The 21,452-nt window shown below is 40.2% G+C and overlaps 1 protein-coding gene and 1 long non-coding RNA gene across 28 annotated transcripts in view; one reads left to right on the plus strand and one right to left on the minus strand.

Moving 5' to 3' along the window:
- The window catches only part of LOC144293685 (uncharacterized), a 34,728-nt gene extending 24,790 nt beyond the window's left edge, over nucleotides 1-9,938 (plus strand). For all 8 annotated transcript variants that reach the window (XR_013360920.1, XR_013360919.1, XR_013360921.1 and 5 more), the window contains 4 exons: nucleotides 6,150-6,282; nucleotides 6,758-6,832; nucleotides 9,295-9,369; nucleotides 9,451-9,938. This is a non-coding gene — a long non-coding RNA (uncharacterized LOC144293685). The remainder of the gene's footprint in view (nucleotides 1-6,149; nucleotides 6,283-6,757; nucleotides 6,833-9,294; nucleotides 9,370-9,450) is intronic.
- The window catches only part of MBNL1 (muscleblind like splicing regulator 1), a 279,557-nt gene that overhangs the window by 155,551 nt on the left and 102,554 nt on the right, over nucleotides 1-21,452 (minus strand). The window contains exon 1 of one of the 20 annotated variants that reach the window (XM_077864678.1): nucleotides 21,316-21,337. The exons of the other annotated variants lie outside the window; for them this stretch is intronic. The gene's annotated coding sequence lies outside the window, so the exon portion shown is untranslated. Of the gene's footprint in view, nucleotides 1-21,315; nucleotides 21,338-21,452 lie in introns of those variants that run through there. 20 annotated transcript variants of the gene reach the window in all.

The following is a 21,452-nucleotide window of genomic DNA, read 5'->3' on the forward strand; positions in this document are numbered from 1 at the left end:
GAATCTCCGAGTCACTGGTTCACAGGAACTTTTCTGCAGACATATGTGAAAATGTCATGTCTTCATGGAACTCACATTTAGAAAGAGATGTCAAATTAAATAAAAACCTATCGAGTGGAGTAATTAGGATTATGAAAATAAAGGATTCTCGGAATTGTAAAGGCCCGGGAGCACATTAAAATTCGAACCAAATATTGTTTATTTAAATGTTAAGCCTCTTTTCTTCCTCCAATACATAGACTTCCACACTTCCAGTGACTACAACAATTATTTCAAAGTCAGTTAACGACTTGCACTCTTAATTATGGTTCTGCTTTCTTTGGTGTGCTGAGAAGTATGGTATCAATTATAAGGCTAGTCTCTATATAGAGACTCCTAAATAATGGAAGGCATAGTAAAGTATAAGTTAAAATGGTGAACAAAAATCTCTAGCAAGTAATCTACGTGAATCACATACATCAGTTCGACATCTTTTCTTCCTTTCATCACTTTTAGACATTGCTAAATGAGTGCATTTTCACTTGCAATAGATTTAAACCATACAGAAGGGTTTTAACAAAGTTCAACTGAATCCTCCACCCCATCCATACCACTCCACCGCCAAATCAGACCCCCAATCATCTCAAAGTACCCCCGGCTATTATTAGTATGGTATATCTAGTCCTTTATCTATGATTCACATACACACATCTACACATACAAATTCACATAGTTTATCATTCTTACAGAAATGATGTAAACATACTATAAGCATATTGTTCTAAGGCTTGATTTCTACAATATTTGATAATAACCTTTCTTTGTCAGTATACATAGGTCAACGTACTTTCCAACAACTATGTATTATTCCATTCTATGTCCGTTTCTTTAAGAGCAGTCACCTAGGTTAATGCTAATTTTTCACAAGCAATGCTGCAATGTATAAAACTACTCTCACATTTTGAGTGTTTTGTTTGTCTTTTGTTTTAAGATTTTATTTACTTATTCATGAGAAACACAGAAAGGCAGAGGGAGAGGCAGGGAGAGGAGCAGACTCCCTGTGGAGAGCCTGATGTGAGACTCGATCCCAGGACCCCGGGATCATGACCTGAGCCAAAGGCAGATGCTCAACCCCTGAGCCACCCAGGTGCCCCTATTTTGAGTGATTTTAATAACATACTTAGAACATAATGCATATATTAACTGTGAAAAACAAACTTCCTGCCAGAAAACATTTACCAATATATACTTCGACCAACAATGAACATTGCTTTTCTACATTGCTAAATCTATTCTAGTCCTTTAAGGTAAACAATCTCTATATCTAGATTGCAAATATCTAAAAAAAAAAAAAAAAAAAAAAAAGCTGTAAATTTCTATTGTGGGACTAGGCCAAAGGCATGATAAGGTCTATCCTCCCACAAGCAGACCTTAAAGTCTTGTCTTTGTATTTTGCAAAATATTTTCTACCATTAGCCCTCCGATGGCAGCTAATCAATGGAAACATTTGTAGAATCAGTTTTTTCAACTCCCATTGTTTCAGAATAAACCATCTCACTGTAAAAAAAAAAAATTAGAATGTTTATATTTTGTAATTATTTGCTAAAGACCAAGGACTGGGAGTCTGAATGAATGTTTGGGTTGACAGAGGATCAAAATGGACAATATACAGCTTACTATTCTTTTCTTATTAATAAAAACAAGATGAGTAGTTAACAGAGTCTGCAGGGCATGTTATATTTGGAAAATCACTGACAGCACCATGTCACATGATTAAGGGAATGCTTTTTTTACACATTATTTCTACAAATGTCAGAAAATATCCTGCTCCCCTCCTCCCCCCGTTTTTAGACTAGAATTGACTAAAGGAAATGGTTTCTGACAACTGCTATAAATAATGCAAGGCATTATCAAACTAGCTAAGACACAACAGAACTCTGTGAACTCATGTAGCCCTACATACATTTTCTCATGTGGCCATTTCCCCCAAGGTTGGGACTCCCCATGTAGTCATTTCCGACCCTGGAGTAGAGTGCTCCCCTGAAGCACCATACCCAACCAATTAAAACAACCAGGGTATGTATTCTTGTAGGATTTTGCCAATAGACATATGTCCCATTAGAAAATAAAACATCCTGGAGTGCCTGGGTAGCTCAAGATGGTTAAGCATCTGCCTTCGGGCTCAGGTCATGATCCCAGGTTCCTGGGTTCAAGCCTCGCATCAGGCACCCTGCACAGTGGGGACCCTGCCACTCCCGCTGCTTGTGCTCACTCACTTGATCTCTCTCTCTCTCTCTTCTCTGTGTGTCTCAAATGAATAAATCAAATCTTGATTAAAAATTTTTTTTTTTTTTAAAGAAAACATTCTCCCCTCACTTTGCCCTCCTCAAACTCATCCTCCACTATTAAATAACAGCTCACGGAATAAAGAAATACCAATATAAGATGCTACACTGGCAAAATGTGGGCATTTTCAATGTTTTTTTTTTCTTTTTTCACAATGTGATTTTTACCGTGTTGTCAAGTGTAAATAACGTCTTGCTTCTCACATGAGATCAAAGATTTTATTCTCAGGATTCAGTACTTTCCAAAAGAGTTTATGTACTGAACAAACTAATACAGCCACTGAGGTTTGGTTCCTTTGCTAAACAGAAAAAGCAAATCCCTTTCTTAATTTTAATTGCCCATAAGGTTCTGTGCATTCCAAAAGCATGTGGAAATCCAAAGAGCCAACTACACACTCCCTTCTAATGAGACAGTGATTAAAGTTCTACGTGTTTCCATCAGCATCATATGCACTTAAAAAGCAATGACCAGCTTTCCATGGCAAATCACAATGCAGTGATAGCTGCTAATAAACCGAAACAACTGCCAACAGTTTCTTAACAGCAACCCTTTGTGTTCTGGGATCTGATGCTCCAGGAGGAGGCTTGGACTCTCTGAATCAGTCACCTGGGGATGACTGTTAAAAATATACATTCCTGAGACCTACCGTCAACCAACTGAGGATAAAGACCAGGAATCTACATATTTTTTAAAGATTTATTTATTTGAGAGAGAGAACAATGAGCACAGGGGAGAGGAAGAAGCAGGCTCTCCACTGAGCAGGGAGCCCGATGGGCAACTGGGATCATGACCCCAGCTAAAGGTAGACGCTCAACCAACTGAGCCACCCAGGCACCCCAAGAATCTACACTTTAACTAAACTCCTCCAGGTTATTCTTAATCTCATTAAACCTTGACAATTACAATCAACTGAAGCTAAACTACTACTTCCACCAAAGATGTTTACTATATACCTACCCAATAGTTTCCTAAAACTCAGAGTATCTGTCCTGAAAAGATGGGATTGTTTGAGATTTGGTAACAAGCTTTTTGGTTATATTCCATCAACTACTTTAGAAAGTTGACCCACCTGCAAAATATTATACAAAATTCCGTTATGTTCATTTTTCAAAATATTATTTTAAACATTATTTTATTATTTAAAATAATACTTAAATTTTATTTTTAAAATTTTTTTATTGGAGTTCAATTTGCCAACATATAGCATAATACCCAGTGCTCATCCCATCAAGTGCCCCCCTAATACTTACATTTTAAATATTTTTTAAATTTTAAATGCCTAAGCTATTTAGGCATCCATACATGTTCCTTCACATCACTCTAAGATACTCCTCACCATATCCTACTACTCATCATGTCTCAAACCACTTGTATTTTAATCCTTTACAATAGTTACTCCAAGTTAGCATGCAAAAGCTACTTAGCTTATAAAAAATATATCTCCCTTGTATATCTGAAGGAATACATTGGATAAACTTAAAGAGCAATCATGTAGCAATCTTAAAACTTCATATAGTTCTATCATTTAAATGTCAAATAAGCCATCGTATAAACACACATACACACACTAAATTCTCTAAAGAATGCTATTTGGATTCCTTATTTCTAATAGAATAATTTCTAATAGTACAGCTGTTCTGTAAAAAGATGAAAAAACAAGCACCTGTCAATCGCAGCAACATAAGATCAACTGTTAGTAGTAATGATAAATGTGAAATAAGGATTAATTTATGAATGCATGTGTAGACATAAGAATTAATAAGGATTAGTAAGAAATAAGGATTAATTATGAATGCATGTGTAGACATGCTTGTGTGTACATGCGTGTATCTCCCAAGAATAAGAAAAAAGCAAAAACTTTTATGAGGGAATTAGTCAAATCATGTTCTTTGTATATAACAACTAGCTCTTCATTTAGTTAAATCAATTAATTAACATAGTGTATTATTAGTTTCAGAGGAAGAGGTCAGTGATTCATCAGTTGTATGTAACACCCAGTGCTCTTCACACCACGTGCCCTCCTTAATGCCCGTCACCCCGTTACCCCGTCCCCCAGCCTCTCGCCTCCAGCGACCCTCAGTATGTTCTCTATGACGAAGAGTCTCTTATGGTTCGTCTCCCTCTCTGATTTCGTCTCATTTTTCCCTCCCTTCCCCTATGCTCCTCTGTGTTGTTGACTAAATTCCATGTTTAAGTGAAATCATGTTGTCTTTATGATTGACTTATTTCCTAGGTCTTCACTTAAATTGAGGTAAAAACTTTGTGTTAAAGTTAATAGAGGGAAAGAGAAATTACTTAATCTTCTTGCAGTAAGAGCCACTTTATTTGATAAAACTACAAGCTATGCTCCTTTATTAAGCAGTATAGCCTTAAAGAGACGAACTTTTGAGAAGTTGGCTTACGCCACATTTCTTTTTTATTTATATATAAAACCTGCAGGTGTTCATCTGAGTCTTTAATAGCAAGTTTCTACTGGAAGACCCAAGTAGAAAAATTAACTGCCCCCCCCCAGAACTCATCCATTCTATGATAGTACAGTACAGCAAATAATATTTTATATTTTGGCAGATAATTTATTTTCATCTGATTCTTGCCATTTGATCCTCACAACTGAGAGATGGTTATATTATCTTGCCCATTTTTAAAAAGATTTTTTAAATTCATTTATTCATGAGACACACACACACAGAGGCAGAAACATAGACAAAGAGAGAAGCAGGCTCCCTGCAGGGAGCCCGACACGGGACTCGATCCCAGGACCCCAGGATCATGCCCCGAGCCGAAGCAGAGGCTCAACTGCTGAGCCACTCAGGCGTCCCTATCTTGCCCATTTGTGAACAAATAAATTGAGGCTAGTACAGTTTGACTCACCAAAGTCCCCCCTAAGCTAATTAATTGGAAGGATCAGGCCCCCAAATCAGGTTGCTATTGTCCTATGTCCACAGGGCAGGCACTAGACACTAATAATGTACACTTAGGGGTGTGAAAATTACACACGCGCCTATCAGCTTCTTCTTATGACCATTGATCAATTTTCATCTAGTAACTAATACATGACAGGGCTGTCAATGCTCAGTAACTGATTTAAAGATTGACTGTTGAGGAAGAGGTCTTTGAACTTATTTTTATTTGTCTGCCCTCTGAGCAAGAAGAGCCTACATTTTCTTCAGAGCTTTCATTACAGGCGCTTAAAATGTATCAGCAGAAACCTTCCCTGTAAGTAGAAGGACATGCTTCTCTAAAAGTATAAAACTGAGTATGTGCTAAGCAAGTCTGCATGTAGGAAGGCTGATCTGTATCAACCACTAAAACAGTGTTTGAAAAGCAGTGAAGGAGATAGAATAACTCTAAAACACTTCTAAGCCATGTAGAGTCAGACAGCTCTTTTGACAGCCGCTAAAACCATAGAAAAGTATACTAGAGAGAAAGCACTGAGGGTGTGAAGTGGCATAAATGGCTTTTCTTTTCCTTTTACATGTAACAGACCTGTTCTGTAGTTCTGTACTATATTAGTTTCTTTATGGCACCGAGAAATGGTAAATATTAAGTTGCTTTCTAACCTGAAGGCCCAAAGTCAAAACAATTAAAACATTGCTTATTTATACTTTTATTCATTTATCTATTTAGTTCTCTTTTTCTCCTTCTCTGCTATCCTGGAAAAAGAAATGTTTTCCTAAAAGAAATCCAAAGACACCCAACACATACAATAACCTGATTAAATGGGTAAATACAGTCGTGAAAAATAAACAGTACACAGATAAAATTATTATCTATGCCTTGATTGTGTAAAACCGTTCACTGATGACCCTTTATACCTAACCTAGACAGAGAAGGAATACGTGGATCCCGCTGTGGGAATCTTACTGCTTTAACGGGGAACATAAAGCAAACACACAAAATAACCGAACATTGAAAAAGGAAGTGAGAAGTACACAGTAGAGATAACAATAAAGCCTGGTGAGTTAAAGGGGAGATAGGTCAGGGGTGGTTTCCTGATAGATAAGATGGGGATATTGGGGGGCACAGAATGTGAGCCCTGGGGGACTGGCAGGAAAGAAGGCTGCCCTGGGAGACTGGAACAAATCAGTAAGCGCCTTGAAGGCCAGGCTGCAGAATTTGGCCCTCACTTCTTAATTAATTGGAATTCACCCATCCCAAGGCTTTTTTCCCCAAGGACAGAGCCAGAATATTTAACTAAATACCCTAAGGGCTAAGAATAAGCCTGTACCTGGGAGAGGAAGAGACCCTTGTCAATAAAGTCAGGAATTTTTTTTCTACTTCGGAAAGCTTCTGCTTTGGTTGCCAGAAAGCTCAGAGAGAAATTGAGGGCTCGATCTCATCTCAAGGCCTTGTTTCAACTCTTTTCCCCCTAATTGATCTGTTATGTCTCTTTTTCCACTGTCCTATTTCACGTGCACTTCACTGGTGTAAGCCGACTCCCATCGGTTTTGACGGAGCATACGTCAGACCTACCCAGGAGCAAAGTAACGTCTGGTCCCGGCACCAGGTAAGGTGGGAGATGCGCCACTTAAAAGTTTCAGAAGAGGAAAGAGAGGTTAGAATTCACCTTCAAGGAAAGCGCAGTCCTCTCAACATAGGAAAGGTGGTCACACTGGATTAGGATACCTGGTCCCCGCAGCTGACAATTGCCCTAAAATCTACAACTGCTGGGTTCAGCGGCCTACTTTTTTTTTTTTTTTGGCCTGGCTGTCCAGTTTGACCTTCCATGTGAATCAGTGTTCCTACCAGATGCCAAAATGACCTTCTAAAACTTACCAGGCTTCCAAGGCTACAGATATTTTCAGCTGTATCAGCCCTGGCTGTCACAGCATTCTGCATGATATTGAGTGGCAAAACCGGAGCCTCCTGTACCAGCCTGACCTTTTAAACTCACAATATTGTGCTGCCACTCAAAATTGAGTTTTCTCTCTCTGCGTTACTTTGCGATGCCCTTTCTCTTGCATAATCGTGAAGGGGTACTCTGAGCATTCAGTGGTTCTTTCCTTTACATGAGAATAAACTGCTTCCCTTTTATACACAGTAAACCTACCGTTGATTTAAAATAAATATTTATTGACATCCGTGAATAATATTTTTTAACGACTGAAAGGAGTATTTAAATTTTGTGGCAGTAAGAGCTATAATAATATGTCACTACTTCTGCAAGGGCCAACGTGAAATTGGAGAGATGTCTAAATTTTATAATTGCACCTTTATAATTACATCTGCTTATGTCGACCGTTATGTATTCAATGCCTAGCACAGTGCCCAGAATATAAAAGAACCCGAATTAATATTTAAGTGAATGTTGCAGAATCTGCATATTTAATTATATTTCATTTATCATAGAACTCTTGGACTGAAATGTAGGCGCTTAATTTTCTTGCCAAAAAAATTAGTATATTAGCATGGAACATTCCTCTTAAAAAATATGCCCAAGAATTCTTGGACCACAGAGGGAAAATATTTTCTGAATCCATGACCATCAGGTCATTTATAAACAGAAAAGTATTGCTGGTATGAATTGGTTAGAGTTGAACTCCAGGGGAAGAAAAGAGCTATGGAGAGCAATTCATTAAGATACAGAAGATTCTTTTTTTTTTTTTTTTTTTTTTTTTTTTAAGACACAGAAGATTCTTAATAACAGTCTCTATCAACTGTTGGATCCCAAGCCTTAAGAACTACTGGAGTGATAGTGTATTCAAACTGGCATACGTCTACCAGAGGATCTGTCGTTTTATTTCCACACAGGGTCTATATTTTCACAAGTCCTACTTGTCATCAGTACAGAGAACCGCAAAATAATATTAAGTATTTCAGAGCAAATTCCTAAACTAACATTAGTTGGCGAATGAACCGCTTAGCGTCACGGTCATCCTATTCTATTTTAAACTATAACCTACGTACTACTTCATAATCCTTTATGGACTACACCGGGACGGATGGATCAATCCACATATAGGCACACAGGACACACACCTGCACATGCTCTAACTACCCTGCTAGGGATTTGAGGGAAAGTGAGAAAGTTTAATCAGAAATCTCCGCATGGATGTAAATTCTCAATGACATTTTTTTATTATTTTAATGTTGGCAGCAGATTTCTATATTTTGGTTATGAGAGAAATGAATTGAATTCTCTAATGCCTCCAATAATGCAGCTGAATAAATTAGAAGAACATTTGCAATACTCTTTGTGGGCTCCAGACGCTTCTGAAAATGTGCCACTGTGAAGCCATCCAACTGAGCAATTGGCAGAGTGCTAGGTCATTCAGAAGTGACATCAGAAACTTCACAGGTGGTAATGATTTTGAGTCTAAAAGTAGATTTTGCTGATCTCGGTGAGTGCTGGGGCAGCGGGTATCAGGTGTGAGTAGAACCACTACTATGCAGACCACACAGGCATATTTGACCATTTGAAAGCTCTTCCTTCCAAGCCAGTGAAACTTCAAAGCTCACTTCATCGTCTCTCCTGGTTTGGGACCACAATGCTTCAAAACCCATCCTTCACATCGTCCCTTCTTCATTTGGATTCATTGAACTTGGATTAGGTCTTGAACCTAAGCTGCTGTCAGTACTGGTGTCCTTAACCCGTACCCCACTGATGGAAAAGAACAAGCAGACAAACAGCAAGAGGGGGCAGGTTAGGATCCCAGCACTCCCGGTAGGGTGCTACAGGACCCCGGGGGCAAATTACCTGACCTTCACCTAGCCACGCCTCCTCTCCTCACCTGTGAACTGGAGAGGGCCGGCGACACATAAATCTCGAAGCCCTGTCCAAGAACTACACACGGTCACCTATGTAAAGAGGATACGTGCCTACCAAAAAAGTCACTAGTTTTACCATTATTACGATTGCTAACCATCTGGTTCTTTGGTTGTCTTCACTATTTCACTAAAAATGGACCTTCTTCTTTAGGCTACCGGCTTCAGAAAGATAGAAGCTACACTTTTTTTTTTTTTTTTCAGAAGCTACATCCTTAATTTCGCTTGAAAATTTCACGCCACAACCTTATCGGGACGTTTTTACGCAGTGGGCATGAAGTAAGTGTTCACGATTAAAAGTGAATAGTGGTAAGCGATCAAAAATAATAATAATTCTGAGTCCTCTCATTGATCCCGCAGCTTAAGTCCTGGAAACGAGGGGCGAACACTTCACAGCTGAACGGGGTCTTACCGAATACGCACGGTTGTGCATCTACCATCCGAAAGTTTGGAAGCGGGCCCACAAAATACAGCTTTATTTCCTGCACACCCAGAAAAAGCTGGAGGAAAACAAAGAGCATCGTGCGCATATCGAAAACCCTTTGTCGTTAAAGTCCAACCCAACACACCTCTCTCTTACAGGTCTTCCTTTTCTGTTAACATTTTAAAAGTTGCAGGCCTCGAAACTCAGCTGTCAACACGGAGTGATTTAATCTCCTCATCAAGGGGTCAGCATGAAGCAGCTCTGGGTGAATTATATACGCCCTCACTTTTCTCCCAAAGTGCCAACATCAGGAGAAAAAAAAAAAAAAGTGATCTTTTCTGTCTAGTTCTAGGATGACACTACATTTGGGTCATGCTTGCTTTATCAGGTACTGAAACCGAAAAATAAATGGTTTAAATATTAAGCCGTATCATCAGATTCAATTATGGGCTGATTTTTGTCTTCTCTCCAATATGCAGAGCACGCAAAGAGTTAATGCGGCTACTGGATGGTTTTAGGCAAATTCCACACTCTGCCCACAAGCAGCCTATTCTTGGCTCCCGAGCCCACTTTATTTTGCCCGAACATTACTTGTGAATAGTTCTATCACTACGCTGGAAACCACTTGGAGAGCAGGGCGTATATCTTACTCACCTCTTTATCCTCTGATGGGATAAAGCAGGAGAGGTGGCACATGGACGCTGCAGCCGGTCAGTATTTGCTAAATAAGAGGGTTTTCCTTGGGGGCCAACAGCAATGGCATACGTTTCTTCCATTCTCCTTCTCTAGACATTATATAATTTTATTTGGTAGGTGTTCTAAATAGCTCGGCGGAGAGAGGAATGTGTTAGCAAAGTGACATGCTCCCGACAGAACACATCTTCGGTGAAAAGTCTATCTCTTAAAATCATCAGCTATGCCACATAGTGGCTGAGGACACAGACCGGTGCGTGAATAGGCTAGAACATGAGAGCATGAAATAACCGCAGGAGGAAGAAAAAGGAATGCAGCATGCCCCCTGGGGTTACCCCCATCATTTCTTGGTGAAAATTTTATGGCATCACATGATTGGTGTGAAAGCACATTATCTTCTGGAACTTTTGCAAAGCTTCCTCTGAGGGCCTCCCAAACGCAATGTTGTAACAGGCCACACTACTGCAAGCCCTTACCCCGTCCGCCGGACACAGGAGGCCTAGTGTGTTTTGTTCGGTTTCTAAACTGAAGAAATAAAGATTATAAGCATTTATCAAACTATGTGCCAACGTGAGAGCAAAAGAAGCAAATTTTACATTTGCCAGCCTTTTCTCAAGTTAAAGTCACACCTTCCTGACTTGGGTCAAGCGTGGTACGGGGGAAGTTTTAAAATCGCTGCACCCTAACTAGGCCACACCCATTCCCAGCAGAATCTTTATGATTCTGGGGTAGCAAAGAAGGCCGTTTTCAAGAAAAGCCTGGGCTTCCGTTCAGGTTGCCCGCCCACCAGCTGTGTGACTTGAGGCAAGCACATGAACTTCTCTGAGTCTCTGAGTGCTCACAGCCACCCGGAGAAGGGTGGCTCCTGTTTAACAAACACCACTGCAAGGTGGTTCTTTAATAAAACAATGCAAGCCGGCAATGTCTCATGAAGGAGACACTCCAACATGGTAGCTGGTGCCTCCTTGTCCCTTGTCCATGCGGTTTCCCTCCACGTTCTGAACAGAATGGCCAATTCCCCCTCTCTGCAGCCAGCAGGCCTGGACTCTTGGGTTCCGCAAACACTTGCCTTCTTTGGGTTCCCTTCTTTCTTCGAATTTCCTCTTTTGGTGTTCAGTTGCAGGACCCCGGGGTGGCTCAGTCCATGAAGCCTCCAACTCTCCAGCTCAGCTCAGGTCATGATCTCAGAGTCGTGAGATGGGGCCCAGAGCCCCCGTTGGGAGGGCCGCCCGCTTAAGATTCTCTGTCTCCCTCCTGCTGGGCCCTCCCACCACCTCCCGAGCCTGTGCACATGCATGTGCTCTCTCGCTCACTCTCTCAAAAAGAAAAAAAAAAAAAAACAACCCTCAATTGTACTGTTACACATGCCTTTCCCCCCAGCTCAGTTACATGCCAACCAAGAGAAACTACCTGATTCTCCTTTGGATCCTCCCCTCCTGACCGACTATGACCCCTGAACTCTACTAGGTGCTCCAAACGCGTTTGTGGATTGGCCATTCAGCAGAACACAAAGGATGATTTGCTTTCCCTATGTTGCCTCATTGTTAACATAGTAAAATACCTTTTTAAGTGAGAAGAACCTCAGCATTTAGCAAACTGTAATCCGCTGCTGAGAAACAGACACAGTCATTTCTTCCTATATTAATTGCTCCCACAACGACGCTCGCTTTTAAAAGCCAGTCCCCAAAAATATATTTCTCTGAGTTACCTCCTAGATGCAATTCTCAGTAAATGTGGTCCCCCGGAGAGCATTATGCAGAATTCTGTTGGAAGGATATACTTTTTCAATAATATCAATTGCTCTGGACATTTCGAATTACTTTTTTGGAAAGGTCATGCAATACCTCAGAGAGACTCTGCACCTGAGTCAAAGATTTGCTTTGTGTTCGCTGTCATTCACTTTTGCTATGCTCCCCAAATCTCTTAAGAGTCTTCTGGATGTGGTACTTAAAACCAAATACCTTACCCGAATGCCACTAAGTTGACAATGCAGCTTTCCCTGAAATGTCTGAGCAAATTCAAATAATACGGCTCTAAACAATTTGGAGTAAATTTGTGTGGTTAAAATTAAGCCCAATGAATAGAGAAAGCAAAGAAGGATTTCTAATTTTAACACTGTTTAATCTTAGTTACTTAAGAAATGAACATCTTCTGAACATCACCTTCACGACACAACAGAAGAGATTTTCACCATATCTTTATAGCACAGGGCAAAAATCTAATATGATTTTTAAAAAACCCTAAAAATGGAAAAAAGATGTGCACTAAGTGTGGCTCTGACATAATACTAATGTAAATGAAAGGTGAAATAAAGCCCTGTTAACATTATTTTCTCGAGCTCTACATAAACATGCTGTAAAGACAGAGACGGGACAATTTTTATTATTTTTCATGGACACAGACCATTGAAATACACAATAAGTGGTAAATATTTATAAATAGAGTCATTGTCTCCAAAACTGTCTTGATTTCCTGGGAATTTTTTTTTTTTTAATGCATGTTAAACACAACACAATCTGCCACTGCTGTGACATTTTCTGCTTAAACCGTGTTAAGCCGTTTACTTGTAAAAAAGCACGTGAGGACCTTCAGCAAAAAGGCCCAGGGGTATCCCTGCCAAGCTTCCTATTCTCTTCAAAGGAGAACTATCCTCACAACCCCAGGAAACTGGTAACTCAGTAGAACTGCGTATCTAGCCCCGTGCATACATCATTCTGTTTACGAGAGTGTCTGATTGTTAAGGAGTCTTATTTCCAGGAAAAAAGGGTATCACAGTTATACTGATACCTTCCCTAAAATAGCAAGGTCTGAGAAGCCTAAATGTCAGTCACAAAGAACACACTGCAAACTCGTTTTATCGTGTATCTGGGTGTCACCTGGTTTATCGCACAAGATAGGTGACACCGGTGTTCCTTTAATAGGGGACGAGAACGGCCTGGCCCACGCTGAAACATCCCCTAGCCGGTAATGAAAGACCCCTAGAGAAGAAATTAGGCTTACTTTACAACTGCCAATTTGAGATGAAGAATTTGGCGACCTGCTGCGGTTCATCGGACCCTGTGCTTGACTTAAAAGAGCTGCACACAGAAAGGAAATGTTTCAAGAATTCAGCATGCGCCTCCCACTTGGTTGAGCTCTAGTAGTTCCTGATGAGACACAGTGTGTATTTTCTCTGACTGATAGTTTAAAATATAGTTCTTTATCCTGAGAGAGCACACGAGTAGCAATGTAGGGAACAGAATTAACAAGAAAGATGAAAATGCTTACAGAAGAACTTTTTGATGAAAAGTTAAAAAAAAAATCTTCCTACATGCTAAGAATCGTTTTTAAGAGCTCCCATTGCCTTTCCCGTCCGTCCACATCTAGTCACCTGCTACGTCCTATGGACCCTGCACTGGCACTTTTCCCCCCATGCACGTCCTCCTTTGCATTCCCTGGCATTTCCCTCATTTAATCCCTCATCTCTCTCCTACAATAGCTCTTTACGTGCCCTTTCCTCCCTCTGTAAATTGTCACCAAAACCCGTGCCTGTAGGGTTGGGAGCCTAACCAAACACCTCCTGTTGCCCACTGCGTATCCTAGGATATGCTAGCATAGACCATCTGCTCCTCGATGCCCCCCAAAGTGCCCCCCATCTCCTCTCCCACCTGGCTCCTCCCTTCCTCCTACCTTACCTGCTGCCCACCTCCCCCATGCCTTTCCTCTCTATCCTCTTACTTTCTAAATGCTGTCAAAGCGTGACTCTGCTAGAAAATGACACATATTTACGGTCTCCATCTCCCATATGCACCTGATGCAAGTATTTTCTTTTTAATCTTTTATTCTTTTGCATATAAGCATGGGCTCTAGAACTGGACTACCCTGGTTCAACTCCTTGTTGTGCCACTTATTACTTACGTAATTTTGGACAGTTGACTGGTCGGTGCCTCAGTTTCCCCATCTGTGAAGCTGAGCAATTAACCGTATGCACCACACAGGGTCCTTCTGAGAAACCCATGAATTAAGTCCTAAACCTTACCCTGGCCTACAGAAAGCAGTCTAAAGTGTTAGTAATTAGGCAGCCCGGGTGGCTCAGCAGTTTAGCGCCGCCTTCAGCCCAGGGCCTGACCCTGGAGTCCTGGGATTGAGTCCCACGTCAGGCTCCCTGCAGGGAACCTGCTTCTCCCTCTGCCTGTGTCTCTGTCTCTGTCTCTCTCTGTCGCTCATGAATAAATAAATAAAATCTTAAAAAAGATTAGTTTTTATTATTAGTTTTATGATGTTAGTAATCATCATAGTTCTTATCCTCCTTACTGTTCCTTATATATCACTGAAGTCATACAAAAAAAAAAAGGTGAAAAACATGGACATTTGAATAAAGGCCCACAACGAGCCTCATAATTCTGCAAATGACAAGGAGAGTTTTTTAGTCATGCTACTTAATCTTGAGGATAAAGGTCATGAGGCCTATTTTACAGTTGTAAAAGAAAAAAAGATTAGGTGAGATATTTTATAAAGGAATATATAGCAAGTAGAACTTTTATTATTTTTTTAAGATTTATTTATTTGAGTTAGAATAAGAGCAAGAGGAGCAGAGGGAGAGGAGGAGAGAATCTCAAGCAGACTCCACGTGGAGGGCAGAGCCCCACACGGGGCTCGATCCCAAGATCCTGAGATCACGACCTGAGCCGGAAACCACGAGTCAGATGCTTAACCAACTGTGCCACCCAGGCGCCCCCTTGAACTTCCATTACTACTAAGTATGTATGTATATGTTTACCATTTCACAGAGAACTCAGGGATTGGAAAGAGTAAATGGCTGTCCCCAGGCCACATACCCAGTCGGATCTGGTAAGATGAAAGCAAGTCTACACCCTGTGAGGCTTGTCTGTGCTAACCTCCCAACAAAGTCTTTCCTTTCAAGACACAGACAAAAGTGCAATAAATATATTACACACACAGTAAGTTTAACATGGCAATAATAAAATTGTTATCACCTCTCCCATTTGCAAAGCCTTCCACTTTTCAAAAACTACCCACCCCCACCCCCACCCCATGAGGTCTGTTTTTGTTGTTCTACTTGCACTGCAACAAACCTTGGGCTTTCCAAACAAACCTAGGGGCTGTTTAGAGGAAGGGATGCATCTTTTCATAATAAGGTTTCTTTGAAATCAAAACTTAGTAAATAGAAACATCAATGATAGGGCCTTTGGCTTGGGAATACTGAATTGCAAGTCCAGCCAATGACTCAGAGCTTTTCCCACCAACTCCCTCCCCCGCCCCGCCCCCAAACACACACACACTCCCACAGCTGGCCCTCTGCCTTCCTTTCTTTCTATCTGTCACCCAACTTGACTACCACCACCCTGACCCGGACTATCTTTCTGCTAGGATAAGAGCTATCCATCCACATGGAGTGGTATAAGGTTATCTTGAAGGTAACTCTTTTCTTGCAATCAGAGAAGATAGAAACAAATAAAATGTGAATGTGTCATCACTATGATCCCCAACAGTGCTGGTAAACCCACTGCTAGATTTGTAGCAACAATGGCTTGTTTCCCATTATTTATACATTAAGACTGTTCCCTATATGATTACAAATTGTGGATACAATGAGCCCTGAATGGTCTGTAAATTCTAATACTAAATCAGGTTCCGAGAACGTCTTTAATGATGTTCTAAATATGAATACGAACTGTGCAATGCCTTATTTTGGCATCCCTGCTATTTAACATGCTTATGATGTGTTTTGACTATTAAACTGTAAAGTCTCACTGTTTATATTTCCTCACACTCCCACTGCATATATTATTGTTACCATACTTTTTTGGCATTTTCTGGAAGCATTTACTCAGTCACAGTCACTATAGACAGATGTCAGTAGGCTAGACACTTAAACACAGAAGGTATAGACGACGTTACGTCTTCCACCAACGAGGTACTTAAAGAATTTATTATTTTTGAAAACCCACAAAACTGTATTCTCAACTGGGACACTTCCACCGGTGTCTATACCTTCTGTCTTTATTTCTCCACTTTCCTTGTATTCATTGTCATGTTAACTGGGCTACTCTGGCTGTTTCTCATTAAAAATCTCCTGGCTAATACCTATTTCTCTCATCGCTGTTCATTATGTAGGATACATTTCTTTTCCCAAAGTGAAATCACTGCTTTTTAAATGTATTTTAGCATTATGTCCACTTCTTAACTTCAATATCTAGATTTTTAGCGAACGACCTCATTGTAATTGTCAGCTTACTTTCAATCCAGCCTTTGGCAAATTCTCCACATCTGCCGTTCAACCTCATTACCCACTCCCGTCTTCTAACACATCTGTAACTACCTGGTGACTTCCAAAGGTGGTATTTTATGGTATTCAACAGGAAAATTAATGCAAAAGCTATGGATAGTCTAGTACAGCACATTTGGAAATTTATATATTGAAATAGAACACATACAAAAATCCTGTGTCTGGATGTTAAATATAAATGTATGAAAAATAAGGAAATATCACTGAAGAGATCGAATTAATGCTGGCTTAACAAAATACTTTTTTGCATGGTTGAAAAATGAAGAATAGCTTGTTTCCCATTATTTGTGCATTAAGACTGTTTCCTTTATTACAGTACTGGCTGGAGCTACATTAAGACTTATCTTTCCTCAAAAAAAAAAAAAAAAAAAAAAGACTTATCTTTCCTCATCTGAACTTTCAAACCATGTTACCAAGCCACTGTTTATGAGACATCACTTTCTACTTTATGGTTATTTTAAAGCTCTTACTTCCTCTATCAGACTGCTTTTCTTTGAGGATAAGGTATCTATTGATTACTTTTGGTAGATCTCACTGAGCCTCGCTTGCTACTTTTGCTCCAATATGTATTCACTTATAAATCAACATTACAAAATAAAATATCTCAGATCAGCAATGTGATGTTTATTTCATACGATTAAACTTGTTCCCATGATCCCCGGATCTTGTTAGCTCTTTAAAACAAGTTCATTCTTTTTTTTTTTTTTTAAACGAGTTCATTCTTAAGTTAATAGCTCCCAAACGGTTTTAAAAATGAAAAATGTAAAGAAAACCCAGTGTTAAACATAAGTCTCTTTTAAAAATCCTTTGCAGGTAGAAGTATCAGCTTAAGAGGGACTGGAATGGAGTTGATATTTGCACAGACATTAGCCTCTAGATTACATGACACTTAGCACAATTATTTTCAACAATTTGATGTTATTCAACATCCAGATTATTTGAATAAATTAGCATTGTCTTGGGAGCATCCAGCCTTCACAACAAACACTCACATAAAAATTGTGTCCCCATTTCATGAGAGTATTATCTTATCAAGTCTTAATTCACCTCTTTGGGTATATAAAAAAATATAACTCTCGATTTCTGAAAACAATGTCCAAAGAGATGACAGTTTTTCCTCTGGAGCATATCCACTACTGGAAGCATAACAGTTATTTCAGAAACATCTTCACCTTTTTACAAGAGTTGATCTCAGTGCAAAGGGAATTCTTCACCCTATCCAGTATGGCTACATTTCATCCCGAGATTAATACATCCTGAACTGTTTTAACACTGGGTAATCACAGAAACCTGAGTAAGATCTCAAAAACAAGGGGGAAAGTGCCAAAGACATACGTCTAATACTGTAACATAAATGCTTTAAAGATTCCTCATTTTTATGGATGTCAGACACGTGTGTTAAGATGCCTCTCGAAAAATGTGAATAATTATCTGTAAGAGATGCACTTACAGAGTCATTAAAAACTAATAATAATATGTAAAAAAAAAAAAAGAAAAACCTTCAACCATGTATTTGCTAAGTGTTTTCTCAAGGATATAGCTGTAGTGTTTACATAAATACATATTTTCATAATATGAAAAACACTAAATAAAAATCAATACCCCTATCTCATCTAAAAATATAAACTATGTCTAGAGACACTTAATGCCATATGTCAATAGTTCTTCTTGAATTCTCTGCTTTGCAATCAATAATCCTCCAACCATTAGTGAATATGCTCCATGACTCATCAGAAATGATACACAAAGTTAATGGGGATCAGTGCTCCCCTCACACTCCACACATGCGTTGACACTAATGGCAGTTATGCCTCATAGAGTGGGAGACAGGCTCAGACGGCAGGAGGCAACTCTTGCGAGGTTCTCTATACAATCTGCCCCCCCCCCCCAAAAAAAAGAACTCACTATACCCACCCTGTCCTATATCTCTGGCAACCTCCAAGGAAATAAAAGTAAGCATGCTTTATAAGGGTAGAAAAGAACTGCCTTTTTTTTTTTTTCCAGCTTCACACTCACTGTGTAAGGCAAAATGTACTTCAGTTATGAAAATATCTGAGGGGAATGTTTCCAGGACCTATGCCATTGTGCTTTGTTTGCTAGTCAGATGCTTTCTCAAGAATGTGTTCAAATTATAAAGACAATATCTCCGTGTATAGAAATCTTTCAAAGCCCCTATTACCACAGAATCCTATTTTTACCTTCTGTGACATTCAAAACAAGGCCTTATACCCTGCGAGTGCAAATCTGGTCCGTGTAAATTTATTAATCTTCGATTAACGTGGGGTCGGGAGCTTGTTTGGATTTACTTGTTTTTTGTTTTCTAAGGAAGGAAAGTCATAGGAAAGGAAAATACATATTAAGCATTTGAGGATAATTGCTATTTACTGAGAACTCCATTTTAAAATAAGTTTTAGTGACTCGTTTATGTTTGGTAACTTCAGGACAATGATAACTATAGTGTCTCTAAAATGTTCCTAAGTAGCAATCATACTCTATTCTGGCCTTTGAGAGGTGTTAAGACTCATCCCCTAATTATAAGCCTTCAACTACCTCACCATTAAATCTCTAAACTAAATAGTAGTTTTGAGGAAATAAAAATAGATGTTAGGTAGTGTGTTTTCTCAAATTTTGGTTACAATGGATAAGAAAGACAAGGTATGCCTACGTACAATAAACTTCTTTAGCTTGTAAAAATAAAAGTTGATTTTATTATATTTTAGCCAGCAAACTCTTTCTGGCTTTCTCTCAGAATGCTGCTTCCCTGCTTTATTCTAGAACAGCACTATCCAATGGAAATGTAACACAAGCCACGTTTGTTATTTTAGGTGTTCTAGGAGTCATATTTGTACAGGGTAAAAATAAGCGTGGGGAAATTAATCCAACAGTATATTCTACTGAAACCAATATATCCAGAATATTATCACTGCAACATATAATCCACAGAAAAGCTATTAATCTGGTATTTTTTACATGCTTCCCTTCATACCAAGTTTTCCAAATCCAGAATGTCTTTTACACTTAGAGCCCATCTCAATCCCAACTAGCCACCTTTCAAATGCTCAGCAGCCCCGTGTGGCTAGTAGCCACAGCCCTGGATGGCACATTCTAGATTTCCAAGGAAGCTTCTTAGCCTAGAAGGCCACCACTTCAAAATCTTCCTATGTAACATCCTCTATAACCAGGGCTGCTGCTAGGATCTCCTATCAAGCCAAACATTTAAGTGAATACATTTCACTTCCTATCCTCCACCCCTCTGACCCTCCTACCTACTGCTCACCCTAATGACTTTTCCTTAAAGGGTATAGGAAATCTCATCGACCAGATAGTCCCTTCAGCTTCTCCTAAGCAAGATCTGGGATGTTCTCTAACCTGAGCATCCTTTATCATCAAGCAGAAAAGCAGAAGGTACAGCACAAAAATTCTCTCCCAGCCTCCATAAATAGATCTATCAAACACAGGCCTAAAGACCCCCGACGGTGATAAATGCAAGGGCAGTTTTTTTTGTTGTTGTTCCCTATGATGAACATAGGATATTGTATACAATAAAGTAACATACCCTTATTCAATGAGAAATATGATTTTACTCTCCCCCCCTCCCCCAGAAGAAACTTTGGGATATTTGTTTCTTGATCTGGAACAGGACTCCATGTTTCATTTCATAGGAATTCTGTGCCCAGAGGAAGGAACAGAATGTTGGAAACAAAATTTAATGAATTCAACTTGGAGTCTAAGTTTGCCTCAAATGTGGAAATGTAAACACAAGCAATAATATTTTAAACCATAAAACACTCGGGATTGATCCTCCACCGGCAGGGCTGCACAGAGTACCACACTCGATGTGCATCGACACACAAATTCGTTCTTAGTTACACGGGAAGAAAAATTAAACCAGGCACATGTGAGATTCCCTGAGTCTCCCAGTAATAATAAAGCCTGATTATTATGTCTTAAGTGACACTGTAATTATAGACGGATGGATGAACAGGTTTTCTGCTGCTGACCCAACCTGTTCCCTAAAACACAAAAGGCAACTTTTGTAGTCCTCACTGAGGAGACTCCCCCCACCCCATTAAACAAATAAAACTAAGAACCATGTATACATTTTGAAAGATGGCCTACCAACACAGTAATCCAAAAAAAAAAAAAAAGAATTCACCCTCCCACCCCCATGCAAAGGAAAATCAGAACCCTGCAGGGTTTTCCCAAAAACAAAACAGTTTGGAGCTAGCTGTGGTTGTCACCAACTTTAAAGAAAGCAAAGATACAAGCGACAACAACGTGGCTTCTCGGGCTGCAAAAATAACTTGATTCAGAGCCCCCTGGCTCTAGGTCTACTTCTCTAGGTTGGAAGTTAAACGTTCCTAAGATGAAATCTCACGCAGTCGCTGAACTTTCATTTTCACCTGCCTGGGTGATACTAGCTCATCTCAACAGCAAGGCAAGGGGGGAAACACCTAACCGCTCTCGGGGACCCACACAGGTCCCAGGGAGTGGGTCCCTCGCGCGGTTAGAGACGCGTTACGCCCTGAATCCCCTCGGTGTAGGGACAGACACCGCGTTCAGACCCAGGAGGGAGGAACACCGTGTGCGCGCTGGTGTTGGATTTCAAAGCGCCTTGCACAGGGCCTGCAAATCCAAAGGCATTAATTAGCAGGACTTCTCTGTCTCGGTGCATTAATTTGTTTAAGAAATTCCTCCGAGTGCGGCCCACTTTACCATCCCTTTGCTTAGGAGGGCCTGTGCCCGCGGGCACACCAAGGAAAGCCAGGGGTGGGGGGTGCGGGGTGCAGGGTGGAGGGTGGAGGGGGGGTGCAGTAACCTTTCTGGCAGCTTCTTAACTCCGGCTTAATCCTAGGGAAGCACACTCCACGGAAACACACCGCCAAATCCCCGCAGCCGTAGGTGCCCCCCTGCGCGGGGGTGGGTGCGCAGGGTGGAGGCGGGGAGGGGGGCACC

The sequence above is a fragment of the Canis aureus genome, chromosome 22 (genome assembly GCF_053574225.1).
Source record: "Canis aureus isolate CA01 chromosome 22, VMU_Caureus_v.1.0, whole genome shotgun sequence".
Taxonomy (NCBI): Eukaryota; Metazoa; Chordata; class Mammalia; order Carnivora; family Canidae; genus Canis; species Canis aureus.